Source organism: Schistocerca cancellata, chromosome 7 (genome assembly GCF_023864275.1).
Source record: "Schistocerca cancellata isolate TAMUIC-IGC-003103 chromosome 7, iqSchCanc2.1, whole genome shotgun sequence".
Taxonomy (NCBI): domain Eukaryota; kingdom Metazoa; phylum Arthropoda; class Insecta; order Orthoptera; family Acrididae; genus Schistocerca; species Schistocerca cancellata.
In genome coordinates, this window is record NC_064632.1 from 374,365,274 (window position 1) to 374,382,114 (window position 16,841).

A 16,841-nucleotide genomic window follows, 5' to 3' on the forward strand; every position below is an offset into this window, starting at 1 on the left:
TGTGCTGAATAGATTGGTACAGAGAGCTGCATCAAATTAGTCTTTAGAATGAAGACCACTTTTTTATTTATTGAATATTTAGAGACCTGTTGCCCATTATTTTAAAAAGAGCTCATACATTTTAAAATTTTTCCATGCGGTAATATAAATTGTTCATTATTCCAAGCAAACACTGTTTTCAGCAATAAAAATCTAAGTAACAATGATAAGTTGCAAAGGAAAATTTAAGTAATTAATTCATGGAAATGGTGAATGTTAAATAAGAATTTTGGTAATTTATTGAAACTGAAGGAAGTTTAAAGATGAGATGAAAGATTAAAGATAAGCTATTGATTCCTGACGCCTGAATTCAGCAGAAAAGGGGTGGGGTGGCAGGGGAGTTATGGGGAATACCTTAGAAAGATATCAAGCCCCGCACCAACCACTGGTTCATGCTGTTAGTACACTATGTGCCTAAGAGTATATCTACTTTACAGCTTTAACATTACTCTAGGAACAGTAACCTGTCTTGGCTTACATACTAGGAGATTTAGTCAAGGCAACTGTCATCATCATCATCATCATCATCATCATCATCTGTATTATTGCTTGGGTCAGTTTCACCATCTATGTCTGTATATCATCAGTCTTGTGATGGGTTTAATGAGTCCCACCATTAGTTCCTCTCCTGTGCCAACCTTTTCATCTTAGAGCAGCAATTACAACCTACATCCTCAAATGTATTTCAAATTCTGTCTTCCCCATACAGTTTTACCCATTACAGCTCCCTCTATTAGGCTGGAGGCTATACCCCAATGATTTAACACATGTCCTATCATTGTCCCTTCTTCTTGTCAGTGGTTTCCATATGTTCCTTTCTGACCTGATTCTGTAGAGAACCTCCCCGTTTCTTATCCTATCAGTCCATCTAATTTTCAGAATTCTTCTGTTACATCACATCCCAAATGCCTTGAATTGCATCCGGTCTGGTTTTCCCATAGTCCATGTTTCACTACCATAGAATTTTGTGCTCCAAACATACATTCTCAGAAATTTCTTCCTCTACATTTGATTCTAGTAGACATCTCTTGGCCAGGATGCACTTTTTGTCAGTGCTAGTCTACTTGTTATGCTCTCCTTACTCCATCCATCAGGAGTCATACTGCTGCCCAGGTAGAAGAATTATTTAACTTCGTCTACTTTTCAATCTGTAATTCTGATGTTATGTTTTCAGTTTTCCTACTCCCCATTACTTTTGTCTCTCTTTGATTTACTCTCAATCCATATCATGTACTCATTAGACTGTACATTCCATTCAACAGATCCTGTAAGTCTTCTTCGCTTTTATTGGGGATAGCAATGTGATCAGTGTATCTTACCACTGATACCCTATCACCTCAAATTTCAATCCCACTCTTGAACTTTTTTTTTTTTTTTTTTTTTTTAATTTTTAGCATTGGTTCTTTGAAGAGTAAGGGCAGAAGACCACATCCCTCTCCAGCAATTTTTAACCCAAGCACTTTGTTCTTGGTCTTACAGTCTTATTTTTCCCTGTTTGTTTTGTACATATTGTATATTATCCATCTTTCCCTACAACTTACCCCTATTTTTCTAAGAATTTCAAACATCTTGCACCGTTTTAAGTAGTCAAATGCTTTTTTTCAGGTCAGGCAATCTTATGAAAGTATCCTGATTTTTTTTCAGCCTTGCTTCCATTATCACCCAGAATATCATAACTGCCTCTCTGGTGCCTTTACCTTTCCTAAAGCCAAACTGATAGTCATCTAACAGATCCTCAGTTTTCCTTTCCCTTTCTCTGTATATTATTCTTGTTAGCTGTTAAGCTAATGGTGCAAACTTGTCGGCTCTTGCTACCTCTGGAATTGTGTGGACTATGTTTTTCCAGATGTCTTATGGTATATCAGGAGTCCCATACATTCTATACACCAACATGAATAGTCATTTTGTTGCCATTTCCCCAAATGATTTTAGAAATTCCAATGGAATTTTATGTACCTCTCCTGTCATTTTTGATCTTAAGTTGTCCTAAGGTCTTTTAAATTCTGTTTCTGGGACTGGATCCCCTATATTTTCCTTGTCAACTCCTGTTTCTGTAACATCATCAGACAAGTTCTCTCCCTCACAGAGGCCTCCATTGCCCTCTTTCCACCTACCCACTCTCTCATGCGCATTTAACAGTAGAATTTCCTTAGCACTCTTAATGTTACCATCTTTACTCTTAATTTCACCAAAGGTTATTTTGGCTTTTTTATATACCGAGCCAGTCCTTTTGGCAACCATTTCTTTTTTGATTTGTTCACATTTTTCGTACAGCCATTTTGCCTTAGCTCCAATGCACTTCCTGTTTATTTCAGTCCTAAGTATTCCTGAATTCCCCTGAACATTTTTGTACTTCCTTCTTTCATCAATCAACTGAAGTATTTTTTCTGTTACCCATGGTTAATCTGCAAATACCTTCATTGTAACTAAGTTTTCCTTTCCAACTTCTGTGATTACTCTTCCTTACTAGAGATGTCTGTCCCTCTTCAACTTAACAGCCAATATTGCAGTATCTGTATCCTAAGAGTACTTCAAGCTTATCTCTTTATTCCTTAGTACTTCCATATTGCACTTCATTTTTTGTTGATTCTTACTGACTAGTCTCATAAACTTGAGCCTGCTGTTTATCTTTTCTAAACTGTGATCTGTCTCTATATCTGCTCCTGGATATGACTTACAATCCAATACCTGACTTCAGAATCTCTGCCTGACCATGATGTAATCTAACTGGAAACTTCCCATATCTTCCAGCCAGCCTATTCCAAGCGTACCTCTTCCTCTTGTGATTCTTGAACTACGTATTCACTATTACAAGCTAAAATTTATTTCAGAACCCAAGCATTCTTTCTCCTCTCTAATTCCTACCAAAAGGCCCATATTCTCCTGTAACCCTTTCTTCTACTCCTCCTCCTACAAAAGCATTTGAATCCTTCATGACTTAATTTTCATTGCCCTTGAGGTACTGAATTACCTATTCACTATCCTCAGGTAAGTTCTCTATCTCTTCATCTTCTGCTTGCAATATTGGCATGTATAACTGAACTATTGTTGTCAGTATTCGTTTGTTGTCAACTCTAATGAGAACAATCCTATCACTGAACTGTTCACAGTAACTCACCCTCTCCCTACCTTCCTATTCATAATGAATCCTACTCCCATTATACCCTTTTCTGCTGCTATTGATATTACCCCATACTCGTCTTCTTTCCATTTCACTTCACTGATCCCCATTATACCTAGACTGAGCCTTAGTATTTACCTTGGTCTTATGTCAAATCTGTTTTGCCTTCTTGGATATACTGAAGGTGTGGGGCCTTTGATATTGAATCTGCCATACAACTGATTTCTTTCAATGCTGTTTCGTCTCTAATTACATGGTACAAGTCCTTGTATGTGAGCTCTAGTCATCTGGCCTGTGTGAGAAGTGTGAAGTGTATCATAAGGTGCTCCGTGGAACCTCTCTCCCCATAAGTACATCCTTCCCTTTCATGCAGTGTAATTCACTGGGTATGGCGTATGTCCAGATGGGAAGTGGATGATGCCTCTACTTGCCCGATATATCTCATTCCTAGCCATTCCCTGATGTTGAGGAATAAAGTATAAACTATCTGGGGCTTATCACTGCTATCCCATTCCCATCTCCACCATTTCTTTAAGTGATATTTGTCTCTTATTTCTTCCCCTGTTATGGTAGTTACCTTGTCCAGTCTTCGAAAGTTGAGCCAATAAGCTACGGCCTGATATCTGATGGTGCAGCCTATCTATGTATGTATGTATGTATGTATTGAACTGGGGACCTAGAAATGATGGAGAGGTGTTGTAACTGTGACAGGAACGGTAGCGGGGTTGCCCCTAATGAAAACGTGGCGTGATCGAATGGGAGCGGCCTGCGAACAAACAAGACGGACGAAGGGGAATAGGACAAGCATGATGACAGACAACTGAGCAAAACAACAAGATCAACAACAAAGTATTAAGCAATGGGGTCACAAGAGATAACCTCAAGAAATCAAAAACAACATCCACTCGTAAACGGGAAGTAGCACACGCAACCTAAACACAATGTCTGTAAGGGAGATATCAACTGAATCAATGGGAATACCAGACTGCCTCACTGAGTGAGAAGCAGCCGCCTAAATACATGACAGGGTATGTCGCTATTAGCTGCTGGGACCACGTGCTCTACAGTGGTGCCCTCACGTTAGACCCGGGGCCAGGACCGCGCGCAGCCACGGCGTATGGCACGACTGCTGCAGAGACCTCTAGTGGTCATCGAGCTCCATGCCATCTGGTGTGGATTCAAAACCCACGGTGCTCGGTACCAGAGAGAGGCTTCATCCCCACCATAGCCCTCAGTGGTACACAACCCCACAACAGGCTACAGCAGTCCATTCGCCCCACCGCTGCCCCACACCGAACCTAGGGTTATTGTGCGGTTCAGCCCCCATTGGACCCCGCCAGGAATGTCTCATTCCAGACGAGTGTAACCTTGATGTTTGCATGGTAGAGTAATTATGGTGAACGCATATGTGGAGACAGTGTTGGCACAGAAATCACCAACATAGTGTAACTGAGGTGAAATAAGGGGAACCAGCCCACATTCGCTGAGGCAGATGGAAAACTGCCTTAAAAACCATCCACAGGCTGGCTGGCACACCAGACCTTGACACTAATCTGCCGGGCGGATTCGTACCAGGGACCAGTACGCCTTCCCACTTGGGAAGCAGTGCGTTAGACCACAAGGCTAGCTGAGTGGGCTAGTGCAGTCTAATGAGTATATTACCAACGTCACACACAGAGCTTCAGATGATTTGGACTGCAAAGCTGTCAATAGCCTGAGCAGCACACTTCTTTGCCTTTGCAAAGAGCTGTTTTGTTAGTAACAAAGCTCAGGCAGTGTGCCCATGTACTCGCCACAAGACATATGGTCAACTCAAAGCTCACAAAGAGATACATGCAAGGTGTGACAAGTGGTAATCTACAGTTTTCAGTGTTTATACTGGTTGGTATATTGAGCAAGCAGTAAAGGAAACAAAAGAAAAGTTTGGAATAGGTATCAAAATCCATGGAGAAGAAATAAAAACTTTGAGGTTTGCTGATGATATTGTAATTCTCTCAAAGACAGCAAAGGACTTGGAAGATCAGTTGAATGGAATGGACAGTATCTTGAAAGGACGGTATAAGATGAACATCAACAAAAGCAAAATGAGGATAATGGAATGTAGTCGAATTAAGTTGGGTGATGCTGAGGAAATTAGATTAGGAAATGAGACACTTAAAATAGTAAAGGAGTTTTGCTATTTGGGGAGCAAAATAACTCATGATGGTCGAAATAGAGAGGATATAAAATGTACACTGGCAATGGTAAGGAAAGCATTTCTGAGGAAGAGAAATTTGTTAACATCGAGTATAGATTTAAGTGTCAGGAAGTCATTTCTGAAAGTATTTGTATGGAGTGTAGCCATGTATGGAAGTGAAACATGGACGATAAATAGTTTGGACAAGATTAGAAGCTTTCAAAATGTGGTGACAGAAGAATGCTGAAGATTAGATGGGTAGATCACATAACTAATGAGGAGGTACTGAACAGAATTGGGGAGTAGTTTGTGGCACAACTTGACTAGAAGAGGGGATCGTTTGGTAGGACATGTTCTGAGGCATCAAGGGATCACCAGTTAGTATTGGAGGGCAGTATGGAGGGTAAAAACTGTAGAGGAAGACCAAGAGATGAATACACTAAGCAGATTCAGAAAGATGTAGGTTGCAGTAGGCACTGGGAGATGAAGAAGCTTGCACAGGATAGAGTAGCGTGGAGAGCTGTATCAAACCAGTCTCAGGACTGAAGACCGCAACAACAACAACAACTGGTTGGTTTGCATAATAGTCATTTGGTCTTATCAGAAATATCTATATGTTGTTATGGAAGTTAAGTGATTTATTAGTGTATATGCCAAGGTATCATGTTGCTGTGTTGTGTGTTATGGAAGTCTTGTCTAGTTTGATCTTAGGGTTCCTTTTGGGTTTGTTTGGGGTTTAAGGGCGCTCAACTACTGAGGTCATTAGCGCCCAGTTACAATTGTTAGAGCACATAGAATCTAGTAAAACTCAAGAGGGGGGGGGGGGACACCAGAAAGTTCTTACAAAGATGCAGATAAAATAAGTGAAAGAGTTAGATGTCTTTGGACAATCCAGTCAAAGTAATGAAACGAAGAACACGAGCAGCTGCTCGAGCGTCATCCGCTAAAATATCCTGTAAAGTAGATGGCAGAGACAGGACAACATGAGATTGACTAAAACGGGGACACGACAATAAAACATGGCGCACTGTTAATGCGTGACCACAAGGGCACTGCGGGGCTATCTTAGGGTTCCTTTGTAGTTTGCCTTTCAGCAATATGTAGGCTGTTACATTGTCTGCTATGAATTTATTGCTTCTACACCAGTTGTTTATCTGTGTGTGCTGTTCAGTCTGCCGCTACTATCATGAACAAATCATCTGCATAAGCAATGACTCCACTGGAGTGTTCACATTCCTCTACCAGTTGTATTCATTCAAAGACAATACTCCAAAAAACTGGCCTACAGACAGAGCACTGTGGGAATCCGTTACTGGTTTTCTTCATAACCTTACAATGTACAGCAAGTCACTCTGCTATTCTGTCTTTACAAGAGTCAAGGAGATTGTTATATAGCACTGAAAGTATCTGCATTTCTCTAAGATGTGCAAACATCATGCATCATCTGTTGATTTCAAACAATTCTGTGGTCAGGATATCTGCACATTTTTTGGCAAGCACTCCGCAACAGTTGTATTCTGAATTAATTTTATTAAGGCATTTACAGCCACATCATTAGGTGCATATAGACATTAAAACACAGTAAACAATGTGGCATATTCAAACCATACTGTCCTTGGGTGGAATGTCAGTGAATAAAAAATTGGGTGATCAAAAACATTGTATGCAATGTAACAAGGACATACCAGCAAGTAAACACAACATGGAGCTATCCATGTGAGCCAAAGAGTGTGGCTGGGGACAGGAGGGGTGGGGAGAGGGGGGGTTGCTGTGGCTGACTGGCCATTATTCATAAGAAGCTTATTCTTATTGTCAAAGCCTGTAAGTCTATTAATTGCAGACCCTGTAAGTACGGTTGGTCACTCTGTGTAAGTTCTTCCAATACTTTTCAATTGACTATCGATCTCAAGGCCCTCTCACTTACCACTGCGATATCAGTGTAACTTGTGTGGCAGGTGGTTGACCTCTGTTTAACATCTACAGGTTTGATATCACTTATTATTTGTCACCTTACATCAGTTGTGCACATCACAGCATGGAGCATTTGCTTATTTATTTTTGCACACATAATTAATGGTCTGTCAGCTGCATAAACTGCCATGTCTTGTATTTGTTAAGTGTAACAGTTCCTTTTACAGCTGTGTTGGGCATAAAATGTTGCTGTCACCCATGTCTTGGTTTGGCACCAATTTTTACTGTCACAACATGGCTAATTGACAGTTGTACAGTTGCTCTCACATTTATTTCTGTATTTACTGCCATGATAGATAGCTACCATGCTGTTGTTACCTCCAGAGATCACTATGACATGGGGGGGGGGGGGGCAGAAGTAGGGGAGAGGAATGTTAGTTTTGCCTCCCTTGTCTAAGGTTCTTAGAGACATCAAGTCTGCACCACGCTCTTCCACCACTCTGCCTAATTTGCTGCATACAAAGATGATCTTCATGGCATTAAGTCACAATATCTTAATGACTGCCATTCAATGAAACTGCAAGACTGCAGTGTGGACTTAGTGTGATTGAAGTGTGTCCCAGCACATGTTCTTACTAAGTCCTTATAGATTTGGTCAACGTTCAATGTTTCAGATCTTCTCGCTCACACTTTAATTAGAATATCATGTAGTTCTCTAGGGTCAGTTAGTAGGCTTTCTGATCTTAACATCATACAATCAGTTGCAGTGTTACGTGGCTTTATGCTTAATTACAGACTTACTATTTTATCAGTTGATTTGTTTTCGCCACGTAATGCCCGCTGTTTACGTCCTTCCTCGTTGCTGAGCAATGTATCACTTTTTGTTCTGAGGCCGCAACTCTTCCTTTCCTATATTTTTACTACTTTTTATCTATATAAATGATGAACTATTGGTTTTGCTGTTTAACAACTTTTTAATAACTGTGGAAGTATTACAGGCATCGGGTCCCACCTAATGTGTCACCCGCCTATACGTTTTACATGAACCTTTCAAGACTCGATCGATCTGTTTACAAAGAGAAAGCAGAATATCTCTTCCTTTGACATTTTCCAACAATGACCTAGGAAGCTCCACGCCCTCGCGGCCCAGGATCTTCCATGGCTAGCAGTAGTTTGCAGCATTCGTTTTATTCCTTGCCCACTTGCCACTAAGTCGAACTTTCATGGTGATTGTTGGGCAACGTCTTCCACGTTATCTGCAACATAAATAAACTTTCTTCCCACAGTATTTCTGAAAACCCAAAAACAAACTTAAAGAACATAATAATAATAATAATAATAATAATAATATTAATAATAATAACTGTTCTTACAATTATTAGTATAAGTCTTGGTCGATTTAATGAGGGGTGGGACAGGCCTTAGCCTTGTGACACCATACAGTCTCTTGCATCACTGGAGAACAGGTATTATTCTCTAGAGGGTGTATTAGTCATGTAACTAGCCACTGTGCATTTTGAACAAAATCTTTGTTTTCAAGTCTATTTAGTCTAATGTCTTTGAGTATAGTCTCATAGTTTAGATGATGACAGATAGATAGTGATTCTGTGTTGGTCAGCATTGATGATGGTGTCAATTTCTCCATGCTGTCTGTTTCTTCAGAACTAGAAGCAGTCCTGTAACAGCTCGCTGATTGTGGCAGCCTCTCTGCATCATTTGATGTCAGTGATGCAGAGCTTGACACAGCAACATCTAGTGGTGAGGCAGTGTTTCTCTCCTTGCAGTTATTCTTGATTGATGGTTCATGTGTGGTGGGAGTTAGGTGTTGTGAAGATATCACTTACACTTACATCCCTTGGGTTTGCAGTATTCACTGATGTATTCACATCTGCAAATCCATCTGAGACAGAGCTTACTAGCTTAATGTAACCCCAACACTTTGTGTTGTCATATGGGGTTTTCTGATGTTGATTCTCCTTTGTGTATGCAGCAACAGTAAGTCTTGCTGCTGTATAATTTATGTCTGTGTAAATATGTTGTGTGTCGTTGTCTGATGAGTCATCATCCTGCAGTTGCCCACAATTAGCATCATATGATGTCTTCTGTGCAGTTTGTGATCTGCTTTCTATTATTAATTTCAGCAGTTTCTACACTTGAGTATTTTCTGTTTGATGTAGGTCTGTTAACTGTTTTACAGCTCTGTGTGGTGGAATACTTGTTTCAGTCCTCAATGTTTATTTGTAGTGTACCTTTGTTTCTGTTTATGTGCGTGCTGTGATGCATTTCTCCTGAGTTTGTATTTAATATCTCTTCTTCTGCTTCTTTAATCCATAGCAGCTGATTTGTCTGAATGGTGGCCCACTACAAGAGTTCCCATTTCAGTTGCCTTGCCACCCCATAATTAATTGAGATTGCCATTGTCATTTGAGGGGTAATCATAACATTTCCATTTGACTGCTGTTATCCTTTTCTTGGCTGCTGAAGGACATCCTCAAGAGAATGAAGATTGTGTAGGGGGCAGCACATCTATCAAAAATCACCATTGGGGGACAGTGCACCAAGTTCCCTGCTGGCCATGATTTGACACAAGACACAGCCAATCTGAGAAGACAACCTCATCCCTTACAGACAACACTGAAGAGGGACCCATTTGAGCACCAACCCTACAGTCCTGATCTCTCCCTATGCAATTATCACTCCTTTGTTCCTTATAAAAGACCTTGAAGGGTCAACAATGCCTGTTAGATATGAATATGCAGCAGGCAGTTTTGGTCTTCTTCATGCAGCAGGACATGGTGTTTTACCAAACAGGTATCTTCAGTCTAGTGCACCAGTGGGATGGTTGCCTTAATGCTCATGGTGATTTTGCCTGATTGGCATACTAATTCTGGATTATATGGCCTTCAGATGGAAACTTTTTGATTGCCTTCATATCATTGATGTATTCTATAGCGTCTACTTAGCTCAGTTGGACCACATGTGTATGCACTAGTGGATTGAAAATGTCTGTGTTATGTTGATTCTCATTATGTCAACCCACCTTCCTTCACCCTCATTTATGGTGATATGCACCTGTGTTGTGAAGCTCACTTGCCTTCACTCTCATTGAGGGTTATTTGTACCTGTGCTGTGAGTCTCTTTTGTTTCCTATGTCCTCCAGATATCTTGTTTCAGTGTTATATGTGGAGTGATGTAATAATTGTCTACCTGTCATTTTAATATTGTATTTGTCAATTTCTTATTTTAGTCAGACTAAATCCTTTCCAACAGCTTGTTCAGAAATTGGTATGTTGGGCAGCCTGGTACACTGCCTTTATTAGAGCCTTGCCTATTTCTTTTCTTGAAGGGGTTGCAGCCTGCACTGACTTTCTCATTTTTACATTCTTTTTTATGCCTGTGAGCTGTACACTTTTTGCACACTTCGTCAGTCTATTGAGGACTTTGGTGGGATGATTGAGACTGCAGCACGTATAACAACTGGTTACAGCTAGATAGTCATAACCAATTTTAACACAGAAAAACTGTGTCCAAATACAGAGCCATATCACCCCGTGACTGATTTGGTCACCATGTTGAAAAACAGCAAAAAAGAATTACATAATGATTTTAGTGTCAGCAGAGCTATGGTGTAGCCTTTGTCTCATCTACCCAGTTTCAGTGCAGACCACTAAGCACAACAAGGCTAGCTTCAAAAGCCCCTTCATAGCTCTTTTCATTTGCACTACATCACAGGGTCCCTTCCATGTCTCCACTTCAACCACAATCCTAGCACTTCTAGCCACTAGACCTACTTATTTTCCCTTGGCTCCTTCCCATTACTCACACCAGCCTCAATGCAACATTACAAATGCATTTGTGCCTCAGTACGTGTGTGCCATTTGTCACAGTGTCGTAAAGATGATCTCTCTCTCTCTCTCTCTCTCTCTCTCTCTCTCTCTCTCTCTCTCTCTCTCCTTCTGTGTGTGGTGTGTGTGTGTAACAGGGAGAGGGAGGGAGGGAGGGAGGGAGGGAGGGAGGGAGGGAGGGAGAGAGAGAGAGAGAGAGAGAGAGAGAGAGAGAGAGAGAGACCAGCCATACTTCCAGTTTTTGGTGCTCACAGCAGGATAGTGAAAAAGCTATGACACATTTATGCTTTGAAATTAATGCTACTTATTATTTGTCATGATTTACAAAGTCTGTTGTTTTTCTTTCCCACACATCCTCTGAATCCAGCTCCATGATGCCACTGCCTAACTGAAAAGAGTCTAAAGAAAATATCTGATAAAAACAATGTCAGTTACATAGAGGAGGCACTGAGTAGCAGACACACACATTTAAAAGAAGACAGTTTCAACTGAAGTCCTTCATCAGATGAACAAACATACACGCACATATTTGCGTACACACACACACACACACACACACACACACACACACACACACACACACACACACACACACACAGATATATATATATATATTATATATATGTGATGGATATGTGTGTGTGTGCGAGTTTATACCTGTCCTTTTTTCCTCCTAAGGTAAGTCTTTCCGCTCCCGGGATTGGAATGACTCCTTACCCTCTCCCTTAAAACCCATATCCTTTTGTCTTTCCCTCTCCTTCCCTCTTTCCTGACGAGGCAACTGTTGGTTGCGAAAGCTAGAATTTTGTGTGTATGTTTGTGTTTGTTTGTGTGTCTATCGACCTGCCAGCACTTTTGTTTGGTAAGTCTCATCATCTTTCAAAAAAAAGCTTAAATGTACCAAAAGACTAGAACATCTTGATTATATCATATCATCCTTAATACAGAAAGAGGATGGCTGAAAGCAAGAGGAAACTACAGCTGTTACTTTTCTTGAGGACATGTAGCTCTACTGTACATTTAAATGATGATGAACTCCTCTGGATAAAATATTTTGGAGGTAAAGTAGTCTCCCACTCAGATCTCCAGGAGGGTACTACTCTGGAGGCTGTTGTTACCAGGAAAAATAAAACAGGCGCTCTACAGGTCAGCGTATATAATGTTAGATTCCTTAATTGGGCAAGTAGGTTATAAAATTTAAAAAGGGAAATGGATAGGTTGAAGTTAGATATAATGGAGATTATCGAAGTTTGGCGACAGGACGAATAGGACATCAGGTCAAGGGAGTACAGTGTTATAAATCAAACAGTGGTAAACACAGGAGCAGGTCTCATAATTCATAAGAAAATAGGAATGCAGGTAAGTTACTATGAACAGAAAGTGAATGCATTAGCTAAGATAGACACAAAGCAACAACTAGCTCCACAGATGATGAAGAGATTTAAAAAATTATGTGATGAGGTAAAAGAAATTATTCAGATAGTTATAGGAAAGGAAATTTTACTTGTGGTGGGGCACTAGAGCTCAGTAGTAGGAAGAGGAAGAGAGGAGAATATGGACTGAGGGAAAGAAATGAAAGAGGAAGTTGCCAGTAGAATTTTTCACAGAACATAATTTAGTCATCCCTAACACTTGGTTTAAGAATTGTGAAAGGAGACTGCGTATATGGAAGAGACCAGGAGACACCAGAAGGTTCCAGATTGAGTATATAATGGTATGACAGATATTTCAGAACCAGATTTTAAATGATAAGACATTTCTAGGATCATATGTGGACTCTGACCAAAATAATATTTATTGGTTATGAAGAGTAGCTTAAAACTGAAGAAACTGAAAATTGGTCAGAAATTATTGAGATGGAACCTGGATAAGTTGAAAGAACCAGAGGTTGTTGAAAGTTTTAGAGGCAGCATTAGGCAATTATTGACTGAAATGGGCAAAGGAATACAGCAGAATAGGAATGGGTAACTTTGAGAGATGAAATACTGAAAGTAGTAGAGGATCAAATAGGTAAAACAACAAGGCCTAGTAGAAATCCTTTCATATCACAGGAGATAATGGATATAATTAATGAAGGGGAATAATATAAAAATGCAGCAAATGAAGCAAGTGAATGAGAATAGAAATGTCTAAAAATGAGACTGACAGAGAGTGTAGTAGCTAGAGGACAAATGTAAGGATTTAGAAGCATATTATACCAGGGAAAGGATAGATATTGTCTACAGGAAAATTAAAAGAGGCCTCTTGAAAAAAGGAGAAGCAGTTGATGAATATCAAAAGCTCGGATAGAAAATTAGGACTAAGCAAAGACAGGAAGTCTGAAAGGTGGAAAGAGTATATAGAAAGGCTATATAAGGAAAATGTTCTTGAAGGCAATATTATAGAAAGAAAAGAGTGCACAGATGAAGATGGTTAGGAGCAATGACTCTGTAAGCAGAATTTGACAGGGCGCTGAAAGACCTAAGTCGAAACAAGGCCACTGGTGTAAATGACATTCCATAAGAACTACTGATATCCATGGGAGAGCCTGAGACACATCTGGTCATAAATCAGCTTGTAGTTCCTTGGTGGCAGCAGTCACCATGAAATAATTATGTAATTAAGTCTATGGAAGACAGCATTGATTCATCCATTACATAAGAAGGGTGCCAAGACAAATGCAAATAACTACAGGTTATCAGTGGCCTATAAGATCCTATCCAAGGCACTACAAAACAGGATTGAAAATCAGGTAGAGAAAGAACTGGGTGAATATCAGGCTGGGTTTAGAAAAGGAAGATCATGCAGTGAACAGATATTCAGTCTACTCTCCATAATACAACTTCGCGCACGCACATCGAAAAATCTAGTAATTACATTCATAGACTTCAAAAAAGCATATGATTCTATTGATAGACCAACTCTGATTAACACATTAGAAGAATTTGGGATTGATGATAAAAGCAGAAGTCTAATCCAGGAAACCCTTACGGGAACAAAATCGCAAGTGAAGTTTTTGGGTAGATTGTCACAACCGTTTGTAATTGGAACAGGTGTTAGACAAGGGGATGGGCTCTCCCCACTGTTGTTTAACATTGTCCTTGAAAAAGTGGTCAGGGAATGGAGAAAGAAGATGGCAGAAGCTGGAGTGAAAAATGGGATAACGTTAGGAAGGAATAAAACAAAAATTGAATGTCTGGCATTTGCTGATGACATGGCAATATTGGCAGATGACATCGAAACAGCAAAGATTCAGATAGAAATGCTGCATGAGATCGCTGAGAAGACAGGTCTACAAATATCGTATGAAAAGACAGAACTGATGATACAGGACAAAACAGACCCAACACAGACATTGCAAACTAAATATGGAATAATTAAGAGAGTTCATAAATTTAAGTATCTAGGGGAATGGATTACACCGACAGGGTTACCAAATGTTTCACTACAGGAAAGAGCAATAAAGATGGAAACGGCATACCAGCTATGCCGAAATGTATACAATAAAAAGTCGATCTCCATCAATGCCAAGCTCAGGCACTACAATGCGGTAATAAAACCAGAAAGTTTGTATGCGATTGAATGCATCCCACTGAACAGAAAACGTCTGTTGGAGAAATTGGAAATAAAAGAGAGAAAAATACTGAGAAAGATCTTAGGACCTAAAAAGGATGGACAAGAATATAAATTGCGATCCAATAAAGAGTTATACGAGAAAATTGAAAAACTGACAACATCCTTTAAAAAGAGAAGACTGAGTTTCTATGGGCATGTCAAAAGAATGGCACCAGAAAGAACGGCAAAGAAAATCCTGGAATACATGGAAAGCAGAAAGACACAAATTAACTGGCTGAAAGAAGTAAAAGAAGACATTGCAGAAATGAACATTATACCAGAGACAGTTTACAACAGAATGGAATATAGGAACGCCATCAACAAAATACAGGGATTCAAAGACCGAACGCAATCAAAGAAGACGGGAACAACCTGGTCGCAAGAACGTAAAGAAGCCCACTCAGAAAAAATGAAGAAGTACTGGGAAGAACGCAAGAAAAAGCACAAGAAATGACTGATGCTTAGCGTAGTCCAAAGTTGACTGTAACGAATAATAATAATAATAATAAGTCTTATTTACCAGGTATGCACATACTGCACCTTCTAATTACACAATAATAATCATTGTGCAGTATAACATAAACAAACAACAACAGCCACACTCAGATGAACAATATGTGTGACACTTTAATATTAAAGTTAAATCAGTAAAATGTAAGTGTCATGTGACTAGGACCTCCCTTCGTGTAGACCGTTCGCCGAGTGCAAGTCTTTTGATTTGACGCCACTTCAGCAACTTGCACGTCAATAGGGATGAAATGATGATTATTAGGACAACACAACAACCAGTCCCTGAGTGGAGTAAATCTCCAACCCAGCCGGAAATCAAACCCTGGCCCTAAGGATTGACATTCTGTCGCACTGACCACTCATCTACTGGGGGAGTACAAGTTAAATCAGTAATCATTGTTGAAACTTCCTGGCAGATTAAAACTGTGTGCTGGACCGAGACTCGAACTCAGGACCTGTGCCTTTCGCAGGCAAGCGCTCTACCGACTGAGCTACCCAAGCCCGACTCACGCCCCGTCCTCACAGCTTTACTTCTGCCAGTACCTCGTCTCCTACCTTCCAAACTTTACAGAAGCTCTCCTGCAAACCTGCAGAACTAGCACTCCTGAAAGAAAGGATATTGTGCAGACACGGCTTAGCCACAGCCAGGGGGATGTTTCCAGAATGAGATTTTCACTCTGCAGCAGAGTGTGCACTGATACGAAACTTCCTGGCAGATTAAAACTGTGTGCCGGACCGAGACTCGAACTCTCGGATCTTTGCCATTCGCGGGCAAGCACTCTACCGACTGACCTCCCCGAGCACAACTCACGTGCTCGGTCCGGCACACAGTTTTAATCTGCCAGGAAGTTTCATATCAGTGCACACTCCGCTTCAGAGTGAAAATCTCATTCTGGAGTAATCATTGTTAATTGTCCTACTTTACTGTCCATCTTCCAAGTCACAACAGCACATCAATGGACCACTACACTATTGCTCTTTTGACTGACATGGGTTCCATGCTCGAAACTAGGAACACGCTGACTTTTAAATTGCTTCAGGCCCAGTGTTTGTATAGTTTTGCAAAAATGGCTTCTAAAGTTTCACATGTTATATACGTAATTTACAATTAGAAGTTTACATTCCAAATTAATTAAATAGTACAGAAAAATTAATTTTGGGCTGAAATTTATATTACAATAAGAGTTTTGACTGAAATAAGCCTTCTTTGTGACGAAAACTGCAAAACTAGCTAAATAAACAATACCACACATAAAAGTGTGAATTAGCTGGACACTCATTAAGTACCAATGTTCCTATCAAGTTTTGGAAATTAGCTACATGAATACTTTAAGGGTTTTTACGGGTTATTTTCCTAACTTTATCAGTAGTATAATAGTTAGATCTGTTTCATTTCAACAATTTGACTGGAATGGGAAATAATTACTGTTAGTTAATTGAACTGGACTTTAACAAAACTAGTTACTTGAAATGGTTCATATTGATCAAGAAATTATTCTGACTAATGTAATTTGGCAAAGTTGGGCCTGGTCTTTACTCAGAATTACTGAACGGCAGCTTTCTCTTATGGCACATTATAGTTCAGAAAGCTAAAAACAATATATCACTTAAGAAGATAAATAACAAAACAAAATGGGAATGGGCC